Source organism: Cetorhinus maximus, unplaced genomic scaffold (assembly GCF_964194155.1).
Source record: "Cetorhinus maximus unplaced genomic scaffold, sCetMax3.hap1.1 HAP1_SCAFFOLD_760, whole genome shotgun sequence".
NCBI lineage: Eukaryota > Metazoa > Chordata > Chondrichthyes > Lamniformes > Cetorhinidae > Cetorhinus > Cetorhinus maximus.
In genome coordinates, this window is record NW_027596702.1 from 76,056 (window position 1) to 91,189 (window position 15,134).

At 52.7% G+C, this 15,134-nt stretch overlaps 5 pseudogenes; all 5 read right to left on the bottom strand.

Moving 5' to 3' along the window:
- LOC144674697 (U2 spliceosomal RNA) lies at positions 1-181 on the bottom strand (annotated as a pseudogene).
- A 3,348-nt stretch (positions 182-3,529) lies between these two features.
- On the bottom strand, positions 3,530-3,709 carry LOC144674708 (U2 spliceosomal RNA; annotated as a pseudogene).
- A 3,348-nt stretch (positions 3,710-7,057) lies between these two features.
- Positions 7,058-7,237, bottom strand: LOC144674711 (U2 spliceosomal RNA; annotated as a pseudogene).
- Positions 7,238-10,585: 3,348 nt separating this feature from the next.
- LOC144674705 (U2 spliceosomal RNA) lies at positions 10,586-10,762 on the bottom strand (annotated as a pseudogene).
- Positions 10,763-14,108: 3,346 nt separating this feature from the next.
- Positions 14,109-14,289, bottom strand: LOC144674699 (U2 spliceosomal RNA; annotated as a pseudogene).
- Between the last annotated feature and the right edge of the window lie 845 nt (positions 14,290-15,134).

Consider the following 15,134-nt stretch of genomic DNA (forward strand, 5'->3'; position numbering starts at 1 on the left):
GGAGGGTGCACCGTTCCCAGAGATACTGCAATACCGGGTCGATGCGTGGAGTGGACGGAGCAAGCCCCTATTCCATCTCCCTGCTCCAAAAATCAATTTAATATATGGTCCCCAGATAAGGGACGTATCAGATATTAAACTGATAAGAACAGATTTTTTTTTTTTTTTTTTGTAAAAATATACTTTATTCATAAAATATCTTCAATCACATTCCAAACCATTTCAAAAACAACATTACAAGGGTACAATCCAGGTTAAACTTTTACAAAATGTATCACCAGGTGCATCAGTACAAACAATATTACAATCATTTACAGCCTTTCATTTTGATCTGTACAGCCCGAGGGGCTCTAAACAGTTCCCAGTCTCTCGGTGCGCTGTGGTAGAAAGGTCGTAGACAGCGACCCTTCCCCATTGCGCCTTTGCGGCAGCTGCCCCAAGCTTTAGTGCGTCCCTCAGCACGTAGTCCTGGACTTTGGATTGTGCCAGTCCGCAACAATCGGTCGGGGACAACTCTTTGTGCTGGAAGACCAACAAGTTTCGGGCAGACCAAAGCGCCTCTTTCACTGAGTTGATGATCCTCCAGCTGCAGTTGATGTTTGTCTCGGTGTGTGTCCCTGGGAACAGCCCGTAGAGCACACAGTCCTGTCTCACAGAGCTGCTCGGGATGAACCTCGACAGCAACCACTGCATCTCTCTCCAGACTTTCTTTGCAAAGGCACAATCCACAAGGAGGTGAACAACGGTCTCTTCCCCACCACAGCCACCTCGAGGGCAACGTGCAGAGGAGGTGAACTTCCTGGCGTGTAGGAAGGATCTGACGGGGAGGGCCTTTCTCACCACCAGCCAAGCTACGTCTTGGTGCTTGTTGGAAAGTTCTGGCGATGAGGCATTCTGCTAAATGACTTTGACAGTCTGCTCGGGGAACCATCCCACAGGGTCCACCCTCTCCTTATCCCTCAGGGCCTCTAGGACGTTACGTGCTGACCACTGCCTGATGGACTTGTGGTCAAAGGTGTTTTTCTGCATCAATTTTTCCACCAGGGACAGGTGGTACGGCGCGGTCCAACTACTTGGAGCGTTCCGCGGCAGCGTGGCCAGACCCATCCTTCGCAACACCGGGGACAGGTAGAACCTCAGCACGTAGTGACACTTGGTGTTTGCGTACTGAGGGTCTACGCACCGCTTGATGCAGCCGCACACAAAGGTGGCCATCAGGATGAGGGCGATGTTGGGCACGTTTTTTCCCCCTTTATCTAGAGGCTTGTACATCGCGTCCCTGCGGACACGATCCATTTTCGACCTCCAGATAAAGCGGAAGATGGCTCGAGTGATCGCCGTCGCGCAGGAGTCTGGAATGGGCCAGACCTGCGCCACGTACAGCAACAGCGAGAGTACCTCACACCTGATGACCAGGTTCTTACCCGCAATGGAGAGGGAGCGTCGATCCCACATGCCCAGTTTCCTCTTCACCATAGCCACTCGCTCCTTCCAGTTTCTAACGCATGCCCCGGTCCCTCCGAACCATATCCCCAGCACCCTCAGGCCGTCAGCCCTGACAGTGAAGGGGACAAAGGATCGGTCAGCCCAGTTCCCAAAGAACATGGCCTCGCTCTTCCCACGATTTACCTGGGCTCCCGAGGCCAGTTCGAACTGGTCGCAGATGTGCATCAGTCTGCGCACCGACAGCGGATCCGAGCAGAAGACGGCGACGTCGTCCATGTACAGGGAGGCATTTACCTGAGTGCCTCCACTGCCTGGGATCGTCACTCCTCTTATGCCCGGATCCTTCCTGATGGACTCGGCAAAGGGTTCTATGCAACACACGAAAAGGACAGGCGAGAGAGGACAGCCCTGCCTGACTCCAGATTTAATCGGAAAGCTATCTGTTTCCCACCCAATGATTGACACTGCGCTACTGATGTTAATGTAGAGCAGTTGGATCCAATATCGAATTCCCTCCCCAAAGCCCATTTTGGAGAGCACATCCCCCATGTAGGTGTGCGATATTCTGTCAAAGGCCTTCTCCTGATCCAAGCTGATGAGGCAGGTATCCACACCCCTGTCCTGTACATAGGCAATCGTATCCCTGAGCAGCGCCAGGCTGTCAGAGATCTTCCTGCCTGGCACAGAGCAGGTCTGGTCAGGGTGAATCACCAATTCCAGAGCGGATTTGACCCGGTTGGCGATGACCTTGGACAGAATCTTATAGTCCGCATTCAACAGTGAAATGGGTCGCCAATTTCTAATTTCCTCCCTTTCCCCCTTGTGCTTGTAGATGAGGGTGATGATGCCTTTCCTCATGGATTCTGACATACTACCGGCCAGGAGCATACTCTCGTACACTCCTAGCAGGTCTGGCCCGATCAAGTCCCGCAGAGCCCAATACAACTCCGCCGGCAAGCCGTCGCTTCCGGGGGTTTTACTCTTCTCGAAGGACTCGAGGGCCTTAGTCAGTTCGTCAGGAGTTAGCGGTTTGTCTAGGCTCTCTCGCGTACTGTGGTCTAAGACCTCCGTGATAGAGGACAGGAAGGACTGGGAGGCCGTGCTGTCCGTGGGCTTCACGTCATACAGTCCGGCATAAAAGGATTTGCTGATCCTCAGAATGTCGGACCGTGATGACTTTACTGAGCCGTCTTCTTCCTTCAGGCTGCTGATCACAGAGCGCTCTCTGTGTACCTTTTGGAAGAAGAAACGTGAGCACGTCTCATCCTGCTCCACGGAGCGGACTCTGGAACGGAAGATGATCTTGGAGGCCTCCGAGGCAAAGTGCGAGGCTTGCTGGCCCTTCACCTCTTGGAGCTCCTCCTTGACATCGACCCCCATCGACTGCAGCCGGAGCAGATTCTGCATCTTTTTCTGGAGTCGGGACATTTCCCTCTGTTCCTTTCTAGCTTTCTGGGTGCCTTTGAGGATGAAAAACCTCTTGATGCTTCCCTTGATCGCTTCCCACCAGTGTGTCAGGGACTCAAAGAGGGGTTTCACGGTTCTCCAACCTTTGTAATCCCTCTTGAGCTCCTCAATGTTCTCTGGGGTCAGCAGTTGCACATTTAGCTTCCATGCCCCCCTGCCCACCCTCAGGTCTTCCTCCAAGTGGCAGTCCGCCAGTAGGAGGCAGTGGTCAGAGAAGAACACCGGCTTGACCTCGGTGGATCTGACTGTGAATGCACGGGACACAAACAGGAAGTCTATCCTGGAACGAATGGACCCGTCTGGCCGCGACCAGGTGTATCTACGCTGCGCTCCGTCTGCAGGGTTGCTGAAGACGTCGTGCAGCTTGGCATCCTTAACTGTTTCCATCAGGGATCTGGACGTAGCGTCCAATCTGCTGCCGGCCCTGCCGGCGAGTGTTGGGTGAGAGTGCGTGTTTTTTGTGTGTAGCTGCTGCGGGTGAGTGAGTGAGAGAGAGAGAGAGAGAGAGAGAGAGAAAGAAAGAAAGTTGGATTTTGGAACATGTACATGTTGAGAAGTAAAGAAAGCAGATGTTTGTAAGAAAACTATTTTTAGCATTGAAAATCCCCTGGAAAGGGGAGGGTGCACCGTTCCCAGAGATACTGCAATACCGGGTCGATGTGTGGAGTGGACGGAGCAAGCCCCTATTCCATCTCCCTGCTCCAAAAATCAATTTAATATATGGTCCCCAGATAAGGGACGTATCAGATATTAAACTGATAAGAACAGATTTTTTTTTTTTTTTTTGTAAAAATATACTTTATTCATAAAATATCTTCAATCACATTCCAAACCATTTCAAAAACAACATTACAAGGGTACAATCCAGGTTAAACTTTTACAAAATGTATCACCAGGTGCATCAGTACAAACAATATTACAATCATTTACAGCCTTTCATTTTGATCTGTACAGCCCGAGGGGCTCTAAACAGTTCCCAGTCTCTCGGTGCGCTGTGGTAGAAAGGTCTTAGACAGCGACCCTTCCCCATTGCGCCTTTGCGGCAGCTGCCCCAAGCTTTAGTGCGTCCCTCAGCACGTAGTCCTGGACTTTGGATTGTGCCAGTCCGCAACAATCGGTCGGGGACAACTCTTTGTGCTGGAAGACCAACAAGTTTCGGGCAGACCAAAGCGCCTCGTTCACCGAGTTGATGATCCTCCAGCTGCAGTTGATGTTTGTCTCGGTGTGTGTCCCTGGGAACAGCCCGTAGAGCACAGAGTCCTGTGTCACAGAACTGCTCGGGATGAACCTCGACAGCAACCACTGCATCTCTCTCCAGACTTTCTTTGCAAAGGCACAATCCACAAGGAGGTGGACAACGGTCTCTTCCCCACCACAGCCACCTCGAGGGCAACGTGCAGAGGGGGTGAGCTTCCTGGCGTGTAGGAAGGATCTGACGGGGAGGGCCTTTCTCACCACCAGCCAAGCTACGTCTTGGTGCTTGTTGGAAAGTTCTGGCGATGAGGCATTCTGCCAAATGACTTTGACAGTCTGCTCGGGGAACCATCCCACAGGGTCCACCCTCTCCTTATCCCTCAGGGCCTCTAGGACGTTACGTGCTGACCACTGCCTGATGGACTTGTGGTCAAAGGTGTTTTTCTGCATCAATTTTTCCACCAGGGACAGGTGGTACGGCACGGTCCAACTACTTGGAGCGTTCCGCGGCAGCGTGGCCAGACCCATCCTTCGCAACACCGGGGACAGGTAGAACCTCAGCACGTAGTGACACTTGGTGTTTGCGTACTGAGGGTCTACGCACCGCTTGATGCAGCCGCACACAAAGGTGGCCATCAGTATGAGGGCGATGTTGGGCACGTTTTTTCCCCCTTTATCTAGAGGCTTGTACATCGCGTCCCTGCGGACCCGATCCATTTTCGACCTCCAGATAAAGCGGAAGATGGCTCGAGTTATCGCCGTCGCGCAGGAGTCTGGAATGGGCCAGACCTGCGCCACGTACAGCAACAGCGAGAGTACCTCACACCTGATGACCAGGTTCTTACCCGCAATGGAGAGGGAGCTTCGATCCCACATGCCCAGTTTCCTCTTCACCATAGCCACTCGCTCCTTCCAGTTTCTAACGCATGCCCCGGTCCCTCCGAACCATATCCCCAGCACCTTCAGGCCGTCAGCCCTGACAGTGAAGGGGACAAAGGATCGGTCAGCCCAGTTCCCAAAGAACATGGCCTCGCTCTTCCCACGATTTACCTTGGCTCCCGAGGCCAGTTCGAACTGGTCGCAGATGTGCATCAGTCTGCGCACCGACAGCGGATCCGAGCAGAAGACGGCGACGTCGTCCATGTACAGGGAGGCTTTTACCTGAGTGCCTCCACTGCCTGGGATCGTCACTCCTCTTATGCCCGGGTCGTTCCTGATGGACTCGGCAAAGGGTTCTATGCAACACACGAAAAGGACAGGCGAGAGAGGACAGCCCTGCCTGACTCCAGATTTAATCGGAAAGCTATCTGTTTCCCACCCATTGATTGAGACTGCGCTACTGATGTTAGTGTAGAGCAGTTGGATCCAATTTCGAATTCCCTCCCCAAGGCCCATTTTGGAGAGCACATCCCCCATGTAGGTGTGCGATATTCTGTCAAAGGCCTTCTCCTGATCCAAGCTGATGAGGCAGGTATCCACACCCCTGTCCTGTACATAGGCAATCGTATCCCTGAGCAGCGCCAGGCTGTCAGAGATCTTCCTGCCTGGCACAGAGCAGGTCTGGTCAGGGTGAATCACCAATTCCAGAGCGGATTTGACCCGGTTGGCGATGACCTTGGACAGAATCTTATAGTCCACATTCAACAGTGAAATGGGTCGCCAATTTCTAATTTCCTCCCTTTCCCCCTTGTGCTTGTAGATGAGGGTGATGATGCCTTTCCTCATGGATTCTGACATACTACCGGCCAGGAGCATACTCTCGTACACTCCTAGCAGGTCTGGCCCGATCAAGTCCCACAGAGCCCAATACAACTCCGCCGGCAAGCCGTCGCTTCCGGGGGTTTTACTCTTCTCCAAGGACTCGAGGGCCTTAGTCAGTTCGTCAGGAGTTAGCGGTTTGTCCAGGCTCTCCCGCGTACTGTGGTCTAAGACCTCCGTGATAGAGGACAGGAAGGACTGGGAGGCCGTGCTGTCCGTGGGCTTCACGTCATACAATCCGGCATAAAAGGATTTGCTGATCCTCAGAATGTCGGACCGTGATGACTTTACTGAGCCGTCTTCTTCCTTCAGGCTGCTGATCACAGAGCGCTCTCTGTGTACCTTTTGGAAGAAGAAACGTGAGCACGTCTCATCCTGCTCCACGGAGCGGACTCTGGAACGGAAGATGATCTTGGAGGCCTCCGAGGCAAAGTGCGAGGCTTGCTGGCCCTTCACCTCTTGGAGCTCCTCCTTGACATCGACCCCCATCGACTGCAGCCGCAGCAGATTCTGCATCTTTTTCTGGAGTCGGGACATTTCCCTCTGTTCCTTTCTAGCTTTCTGGGTGCCTTTGAGGATGAAAAACCTCTTGATGCTTCCCTTGATCGCTTCCCACCAGTGTGTCAGGGACTCAAAGAGGGGTTTCACGGTTCTCCAACCTTTGTAATCCCTCTTGAGCTCCTCAATGTTCTCTGGGGTCAGCAGTTGCACATTTAGCTTCCATGCCCCCCTGCCCACCCTCAGGTCTTCCTCCAAGTGGCAGTCCGCCAGTAGGAGGCAGTGGTCAGAGAAGAACACCGGCTTGACCTCGGTGGATCTGACTGTGAATGCACGGGACACAAACAGGAAGTCTATCCTGGAACGAATGGACCCGTCTGGCCGCGACCAGGTGTATCTACGCTGCGCTCCGTCTGCAGGGTTGCTGAAGACGTCGTGCAGCTTGGCATCCTTAACTGTTTCCATCAGGGATCTGGACGTAGCGTCCAATCTGCTGCCGGCCCTGCCGGCGAGTGTTGGGTGAGAGTGCGTGTTTTTTGTGTGTAGCTGCTGCGGGTGAGTGAGTGAGAGAGAGAGAGAGAGAGAGAGAGAGAAAGAAAGAAAGTTGGATTTTGGAACATGTACATGTTGAGAAGTAAAGAAAGCAGATGTTTGTAAGAAAACTATTTTTAGCATTGAAAATCCCCTGGAAAGGGGAGGGTGCACCGTTCCCAGAGATACTGCAATACCGGGTCGATGCGTGGAGTGGACGGAGCAAGCCCCTATTCCATCTCCCTGCTCCAAAAATCAATTTAATATATGGTCCCCAGATAAGGGACGTATCAGATATTAAACTGATAAGAACAGATTTTTTTTTTTTTTTTTGTAAAAATATACTTTATTCATAAAATATCTTCAATCACATTCCAAACCATTTCAAAAACAACATTACAAGGGTACAATCCAGGTTAAACTTTTACAAAATGTATCACCAGGTGCATCAGTACAAACAATATTACAATCATTTACAGCCTTTCATTTTGATCTGTACAGCCCGAGGGGCTCTAAACAGTTCCCAGTCTCTCGGTGCGCTGTGGTAGAAAGGTCTTAGACAGCGACCCTTCCCCATTGCGCCTTTGCGGCAGCTGCCCCAAGCTTTAGTGCGTCCCTCAGCACGTAGTCCTGGACTTTGGATTGTGCCAGTCCGCAACAATCGGTCGGGGACAACTCTTTGTGCTGGAAGACCAACAAGTTTCGGGCAGACCAAAGCGCCTCGTTCACCGAGTTGATGATCCTCCAGCTGCAGTTGATGTTTGTCTCGGTGTGTGTCCCTGGGAACAGCCTGTAGAGCACAGAGTCCTGTGTCACAGAACTGCTCGGGATGAACCTCGACAGCAACCACTGCATCTCTCTCCAGACTTTCTTTGCAAAGGCACAATCCACAAGGAGGTGGACAACGGTCTCTTCCCCACCACAGCCACCTCGAGGGCAACGTGCAGAGGGGGTGAGCTTCCTGGCGTGTAGGAAGGATCTGACGGGGAGGGCCTTTCTCACCACCAGCCAAGCTACGTCTTGGTGCTTGTTGGAAAGTTCTGGCGATGAGGCATTCTGCCAAATGACTTTGACAGTCTGCTCGGGGAACCATCCCACAGGGTCCACCCTCTCCTTATCCCTCAGGGCCTCTAGGACGTTACGTGCTGACCACTGCCTGATGGACTTGTGGTCAAAGGTGTTTTTCTGCATCAATTTTTCCACCAGGGACAGGTGGTACGGCACGGTCCAACTACTTGGGGCGTTCCGCGGCAGCGTGGCCAGACCCATCCTTCGCAACACCGGGGACAGGTAGAACCTCAGCACGTAGTGACACTTGGTGTTTGCGTACTGAGGGTCTACGCACCGCTTGATGCAGCCGCACACAAAGGTGGCCATCAGTATGAGGGCGATGTTGGGCACGTTTTTTCCCCCTTTATCTAGAGGCTTGTACATCGCGTCCCTGCGGACCCGATCCATTTTCGACCTCCAGATAAAGCGGAAGATGGCTCGAGTTATCGCCGTCGCGCAGGAGTCTGGAATGGGCCAGACCTGCGCCACGTACAGCAACAGCGAGAGTACCTCACACCTGATGACCAGGTTCTTACCCGCAATGGAGAGGGAGCTTCGATCCCACATGCCCAGTTTCCTCTTCACCATAGCCACTCGCTCCTTCCAGTTTCTAACGCATGCCCCGGTCCCTCCGAACCATATCCCCAGCACCTTCAGGCCGTCAGCCCTGACAGTGAAGGGGACAAAGGATCGGTCAGCCCAGTTCCCAAAGAACATGGCCTCGCTCTTCCCACGATTTACCTTGGCTCCCGAGGCCAGTTCGAACTGGTCGCAGATGTGCATCAGTCTGCGCACCGACAGCGGATCCGAGCAGAAGACGGCGACGTCGTCCATGTACAGGGAGGCTTTTACCTGAGTGCCTCCACTGCCTGGGATCGTCACTCCTCTTATGCCCGGGTCGTTCCTGATGGACTCGGCAAAGGGTTCTATGCAACACACGAAAAGGACAGGCGAGAGAGGACAGCCCTGCCTGACTCCAGATTTAATCGGAAAGCTATCTGTTTCCCACCCATTGATTGAGACTGCGCTACTGATGTTAGTGTAGAGCAGTTGGATCCAATTTCGAATTCCCTCCCCAAGGCCCATTTTGGAGAGCACATCCCCCATGTAGGTGTGCGATATTCTGTCAAAGGCCTTCTCCTGATCCAAGCTGATGAGGCAGGTATCCACACCCCTGTCCTGTACATAGGCAATCGTATCCCTGAGCAGCGCCAGGCTGTCAGAGATCTTCCTGCCTGGCACAGAGCAGGTCTGGTCAGGGTGAATCACCAATTCCAGAGCGGATTTGACCCGGTTGGCGATGACCTTGGACAGAATCTTATAGTCCACATTCAACAGTGAAATGGGTCGCCAATTTCTAATTTCCTCCCTTTCCCCCTTGTGCTTGTAGATGAGGGTGATGATGCCTTTCCTCATGGATTCTGACATACTACCGGCCAGGAGCATACTCTCGTACACTCCTAGCAGGTCTGGCCCGATCAAGTCCCACAGAGCCGAATACAACTCCGCCGGCAAGCCGTCGCTTCCGGGGGTTTTACTCTTCTCGAAGGACTCGAGGGCCTTAGTCAGTTCGTCAGGAGTTAGCGGTTTGTCCAGGCTCTCCCGCGTACTGTGGTCTAAGACCTCCGTGATAGAGGACAGGAAGGACTGGGAGGCCGTGCTGTCCGTGGGCTTCACGTCATACAATCCGGCATAAAAGGATTTGCTGATCCTCAGAATGTCGGACCGTGATGACTTTACTGAGCCGTCTTCTTCCTTCAGGCTGCTGATCACAGAGCGCTCTCTGTGTACCTTTTGGAAGAAGAAACGTGAGCACGTCTCATCCTGCTCCACGGAGCGGACTCTGGAACGGAAGATGATCTTGGAGGCCTCCGAGGCAAAGTGCGAGGCTTGCTGGCCCTTCACCTCTTGGAGCTCCTCCTTGACATCGACCCCCATCGACTGCAGCCGCAGCAGATTCTGCATCTTTTTCTGGAGTCGGGACATTTCCCTCTGTTCCTTTCTAGCTTTCTGGGTGCCTTTGAGGATGAAAAACCTCTTGATGTTTCCCTTGATCGCTTCCCACCAGTGTGTCAGGGACTCAAAGAGGGGTTTCACGGTTCTCCAACCTTTGTAATCCCTCTTGAGCTCCTCAATGTTCTCTGGGGTCAGCAGTTGCACATTTAGCTTCCATGCCCCCCTGCCCACCCTCAGGTCCTTCTCCAAGTGGCAGTCCGCCAGTAGGAGGCAGTGGTCAGAGAAGAACACCGGCTTGACCTCGGTGGATCTGACTGTGAATGCACGGGACACAAACAGGAAGTCTATCCTGGAACGAATGGACCCGTCTGGCCGCGACCAGGTGTATCTACGCTGCGCTCCGTCTGCAGGGTTGCTGAAGACGTCGTGCAGCTTGGCATCCTTAACTGTTTCCATCAGGGATCTGGACGTAGCGTCCAATCTGCTGCCGGCCCTGCCGGCGAGTGTTGGGTGAGAGTGCGTGTTTTTTGTGTGTAGCTGCTGCGGGTGAGTGAGTGAGAGAGAGAGAGAGAGAGAGAGAGAGAAAGAAAGAAAGTTGGATTTTGGAACATGTACATGTTGAGAAGTAAAGAAAGCAGATGTTTGTAAGAAAACTATTTTTAGCATTGAAAATCCCCTGGAAAGGGGAGGGTGCACCGTTCCCAGAGATACTGCAATACCGGGTCGATGCGTGGAGTGGACGGAGCAAGCCCCTATTCCATCTCCCTGCTCCAAAAATCAATTTAATATATGGTCCCCAGATAAGGGACGTATCAGATATTAAACTGATAAGAACAGGTTGTTTTTTTTTTTGTAAAAATATACTTTATTCATAAAATATCTTCAATCACATTCCAAACCATTTCAAAAACAACATTACAAGGGTACAATCCAGGTTAAACTTTTACAAAATGTATCACCAGGTGCATCAGTACAAACAATATTACAGTCATTTACAGCCTTTCATTTTGATCTGTACAGCCCGAGGGGCTCTAAACAGTTCCCAGTCTCTCGGTGCGCTGTGGTAGAAAGGTCTTAGACAGCGACCCTTCCCCATTGCGCCTTTGCGGCAGCTGCCCCAAGCTTTAGTGCGTCCCTCAGCACGTAGTCCTGGACTTTGGATTGTGCCAGTCCGCAACAATCGGTCGGGGACAACTCTTTGTGCTGGAAGACCAACAAGTTTCGGGCAGACCAAAGCGCCTCGTTCACCGAGTTGATGATCCTCCAGCTGCAGTCGATGTTTGTCTCGGTGTGTGTCCCTGGGAAGAGCCCGTAGAGCACAGAGTCCTGTGTCACAGAACTGCTCGGGATGAACCTCGACAGCAACCACTGCATCTCTCTCCAGACTTTCTTTGCAAAGGCACAATCCACAAGGAGGTGGACAACGGTCTCTTCCCCACCACAGCCACCTCGAGGGCAACGTGCAGAGGGGGTGAGACTCCTGGCGTGTAGGAAGGATCTGACGGGGAGGGCCTTTCTCACCACCAGCCAAGCTACGTCTTGGTGCTTGTTGGAAAGTTCTGGCGATGAGGCATTCTGCCAAATGACTTTGACAGTCTGCTCGGGGAACCATCCCACAGGGTCCACCCTCTCCTTATCCCTCAGGGCCTCTAGGACGTTACGTGCTGACCACTGCCTGATGGACTTGTGGTCAAAGGTGTTTTTCTGCATCAATTTTTCCACCAGGGACAGGTGGTACGGCACGGTCCAACTACTTGGAGCGTTCCGCGGCAGCGTGGCCAGACCCATCCTTCGCAACACCGGGGACAGGTAGAACCTCAGCACGTAGTGACACTTGGTGTTTGCGTACTGAGGGTCTACGCACCGCTTGATGCAGCCGCACACAAAGGTGGCCATCAGTATGAGGGCGATGTTGGGCACGTTTTTTCCCCCTTTATCTAGAGGCTTGTACATCGCGTCCCTGCGGACCCGATCCATTTTCGACCTCCAGATAAAGCGGAAGATGGCTCGAGTTATCGCCGTCGCGCAGGAGTCTGGAATGGGCCAGACCTGCGCCACGTACAGCAACAGCGAGAGTACCTCACACCTGATGACCAGGTTCTTACCCGCAATGGAGAGGGAGCGTCGATCCCACATGCCCAGTTTCCTCTTCACCATAGCCACTCGCTCCTTCCAGTTTCTAACGCATGCCCCGGTCCCTCCGAACCATATCCCCAGCACCTTCAGGCCGTCAGCCCTGACAGTGAAGGGGACAAAGGATCGGTCAGCCCAGTTCCCAAAGAACATGGCCTCGCTCTTCCCACGATTTACCTTGGCTCCCGAGGCCAGTTCGAACTGGTCGCAGATGTGCATCAGTCTGCGCACCGACAGCGGATCCGAGCAGAAGACGGCGACGTCGTCCATGTACAGGGAGGCTTTTACCTGAGTGCCTCCACTGCCTGGGATCGTCACTCCTCTTATGCCCGGGTCGCTCCTGATGGACTCGGCAAAGGGTTCTATGCAACACACGAAAAGGACAGGCGAGAGAGGACAGCCCTGCCTGACTCCAGATTTAATCGGAAAGCTATCTGTTTCCCACCCATTGATTGAGACTGCGCTACTGATGTTAGTGTAGAGCAGTTGGATCCAATTTCGAATTCCCTCCCCAAAGCCCATTTTGGAGAGCACATCCCCCATGTAGGTGTGCGATATTCTGTCAAAGGCCTTCTCCTGATCCAAGCTGATGAGGCAGGTATCCACACCCCTGTCCTGTACATAGGCAATCGTATCCCTGAGCAGCGCCAGGCTGTCAGAGATCTTCCTGCCTGGCACAGAGCAGGTCTGGTCAGGGTGAATCACCAATTCCAGAGCGGATTTGACCCGGTTGGCGATGACCTTGGACAGAATCTTATAGTCCACATTCAACAGTGAAATGGGTCGCCAATTTCTAATTTCCTCCCTTTCCCCCTTGTGCTTGTAGATGAGGGTGATGATGCCTTTCCTCATGGATTCTGACATACTACCGGCCAGGAGCATTCTCTCGTACACTCCTAGCAGGTCTGGCCCGATCAAGTCCCACAGAGCCGAATACAACTCCGCCGGCAAGCCGTCGCTTCCGGGGGTTTTATTCTTCTCGAAGGACTCGAGGGCCTTAGTCAGTTCGTCAGGAGTTAGCGGTTTGTCCAGGCTCTCCCGCGTGCTGTGGTCTAAGACCTCCGTGATAGAGGACAGGAAGGACTGGGAGGCCGTGCTGTCCGTGGGCTTCACGTCATACAATCCGGCATAAAAGGATTTGCTGATCCTCAGAATGTCGGACCGTGATGACTTTACTGAGCCGTCTTCTTCCTTCAGGCTGCTGATCACAGAGCGCTCTCTGTGTACCTTTTGGAAGAAGAAACGTGAGAACGTCTCATCCTGCTCCACGGAGCGGACTCTGGAATGGAAGATGATCTTGGAGGCCTCCGAGGCAAAGTGCGAGGCTTGCTGGCCCTTCACCTCTTGGAGCTCCTCCTTGACATCGACCCCCATCGACTGCAGCCGGAGCAGGTTCTGCATCTTTTTCTGGAGTCGGGACATTTCCCTCTGTTCCTTTCTAGCTTTCTGGGTGCCTTTGCGGATGAAAAACCTCTTGATGCTTCCCTTGGTCACTTCCCACCAGTGTGTCAGGGACTCAAAGAGGGGTTTCACGGTTCTCCAACCTTTGTAATCCCTCTTGAGCTCCTCAATGTTCTCTGGGGTCAGCAGTTGCACATTTAGCTTCCATGCCCCCCTGCCCACCCTCAGGTCTTCCTCCAAGTGGCAGTCCGCCAGTAGGAGGCAGTGGTCAGAGAAGAACACCGGCTTGACCTCGGTGGATCTGACTGTGAATGCACGGGACACAAACAGGAAGTCTATCCTGGAACGAATGGACCCGTCTGGCCGCGACCAGGTGTATCTACGCTGCGCTCCGTCTGCAGGGTTGCTGAAGACGTCGTGCAGCTTGGCATCCTTAACTGTTTCCATCAGGGATCTGGACGTAGCGTCCAATCTGCTGCCGGCCCTGCCGGCGAGTGTTGGGTGAGAGTGCGTGTTTTTTGTGTGTAGCTGCTGCGGGTGAGTGAGTGAGAGAGAGAGAGAGAGAGAGAGAGAAAGAAAGAAAGTTGGATTTTGGAACATGTACATGTTGAGAAGTAAAGAAAGCAGATGTTTGTAAGAAAACTATTTTTAGCATTGAAAATCCCCTGGAAAGGGGAGGGTGCACCGTTCCCAGAGATACTGCAATACCGGGTCGATGCGTGGAGTGGACGGAGCAAGCCCCTATTCCATCTCCCTGCTCCAAAAATCAATTTAATATATGGTCCCCAGATAAGGGACGTATCAGATATTAAACTGATAAGAACAGATTTTTTTTTTTTTTTTTTGTAAAAATATACTTTATTCATAAAATATCTTCAATCACATTCCAAACCATTTCAAAAACAACATTACAAGGGTACAATCCAGGTTAAACTTTTACAAAATGTATCACCAGGTGCATCAGTACAAACAATATTACAATCATTTACAGCCTTTCATTTTGATCTGTACAGCCCGAGGGGCTCTAAACAGTTCCCAGTCTCTCGGTGCGCTGTGGTAGAAAGGTCGTAGACAGCGACCCTTCCCCATTGCGCCTTTGCGGCAGCTGCCCCAAGCTTTAGTGCGTCCCTCAGCACGTAGTCCTGGACTTTGGATTGTGCCAGTCCGCAACAATCGGTCGGGGACAACTCTTTGTGCTGGAAGACCAACAAGTTTCGGGCAGACCAAAGCGCCTCTTTCACTGAGTTGATGATCCTCCAGCTGCAGTTGATGTTTGTCTCGGTGTGTGTCCCTGGGAACAGCCCGTAGAGCACACAGTCCTGTCTCACAGAGCTGCTCGGGATGAACCTCGACAGCAACCACTGCATCTCTCTCCAGACTTTCTTTGCAAAGGCACAATCCACAAGGAGGTGAACAACGGTCTCTTCCCCACCACAGCCACCTCGAGGGCAACGTGCAGAGGAGGTGAGCTTCCTGGCGTGTAGGAAGGATCTGAAGGGGAGGGCCTTTCTCACCACCAGCCAAGCTACGTCTTGGTGCTTGTTGGAAAGTTCTGGCGATGAGGCATTCTGCTAAATGACTTTGACAGTCTGCTCGGGGAACCATCCCACAGGGTCCACCCTCTCCTTATCCCTCAGGGCCTCTAGGACGTTACGTGCTGACCACTGCCTGATGGACTTGTGGTCAAAGGTGTTTTTCTG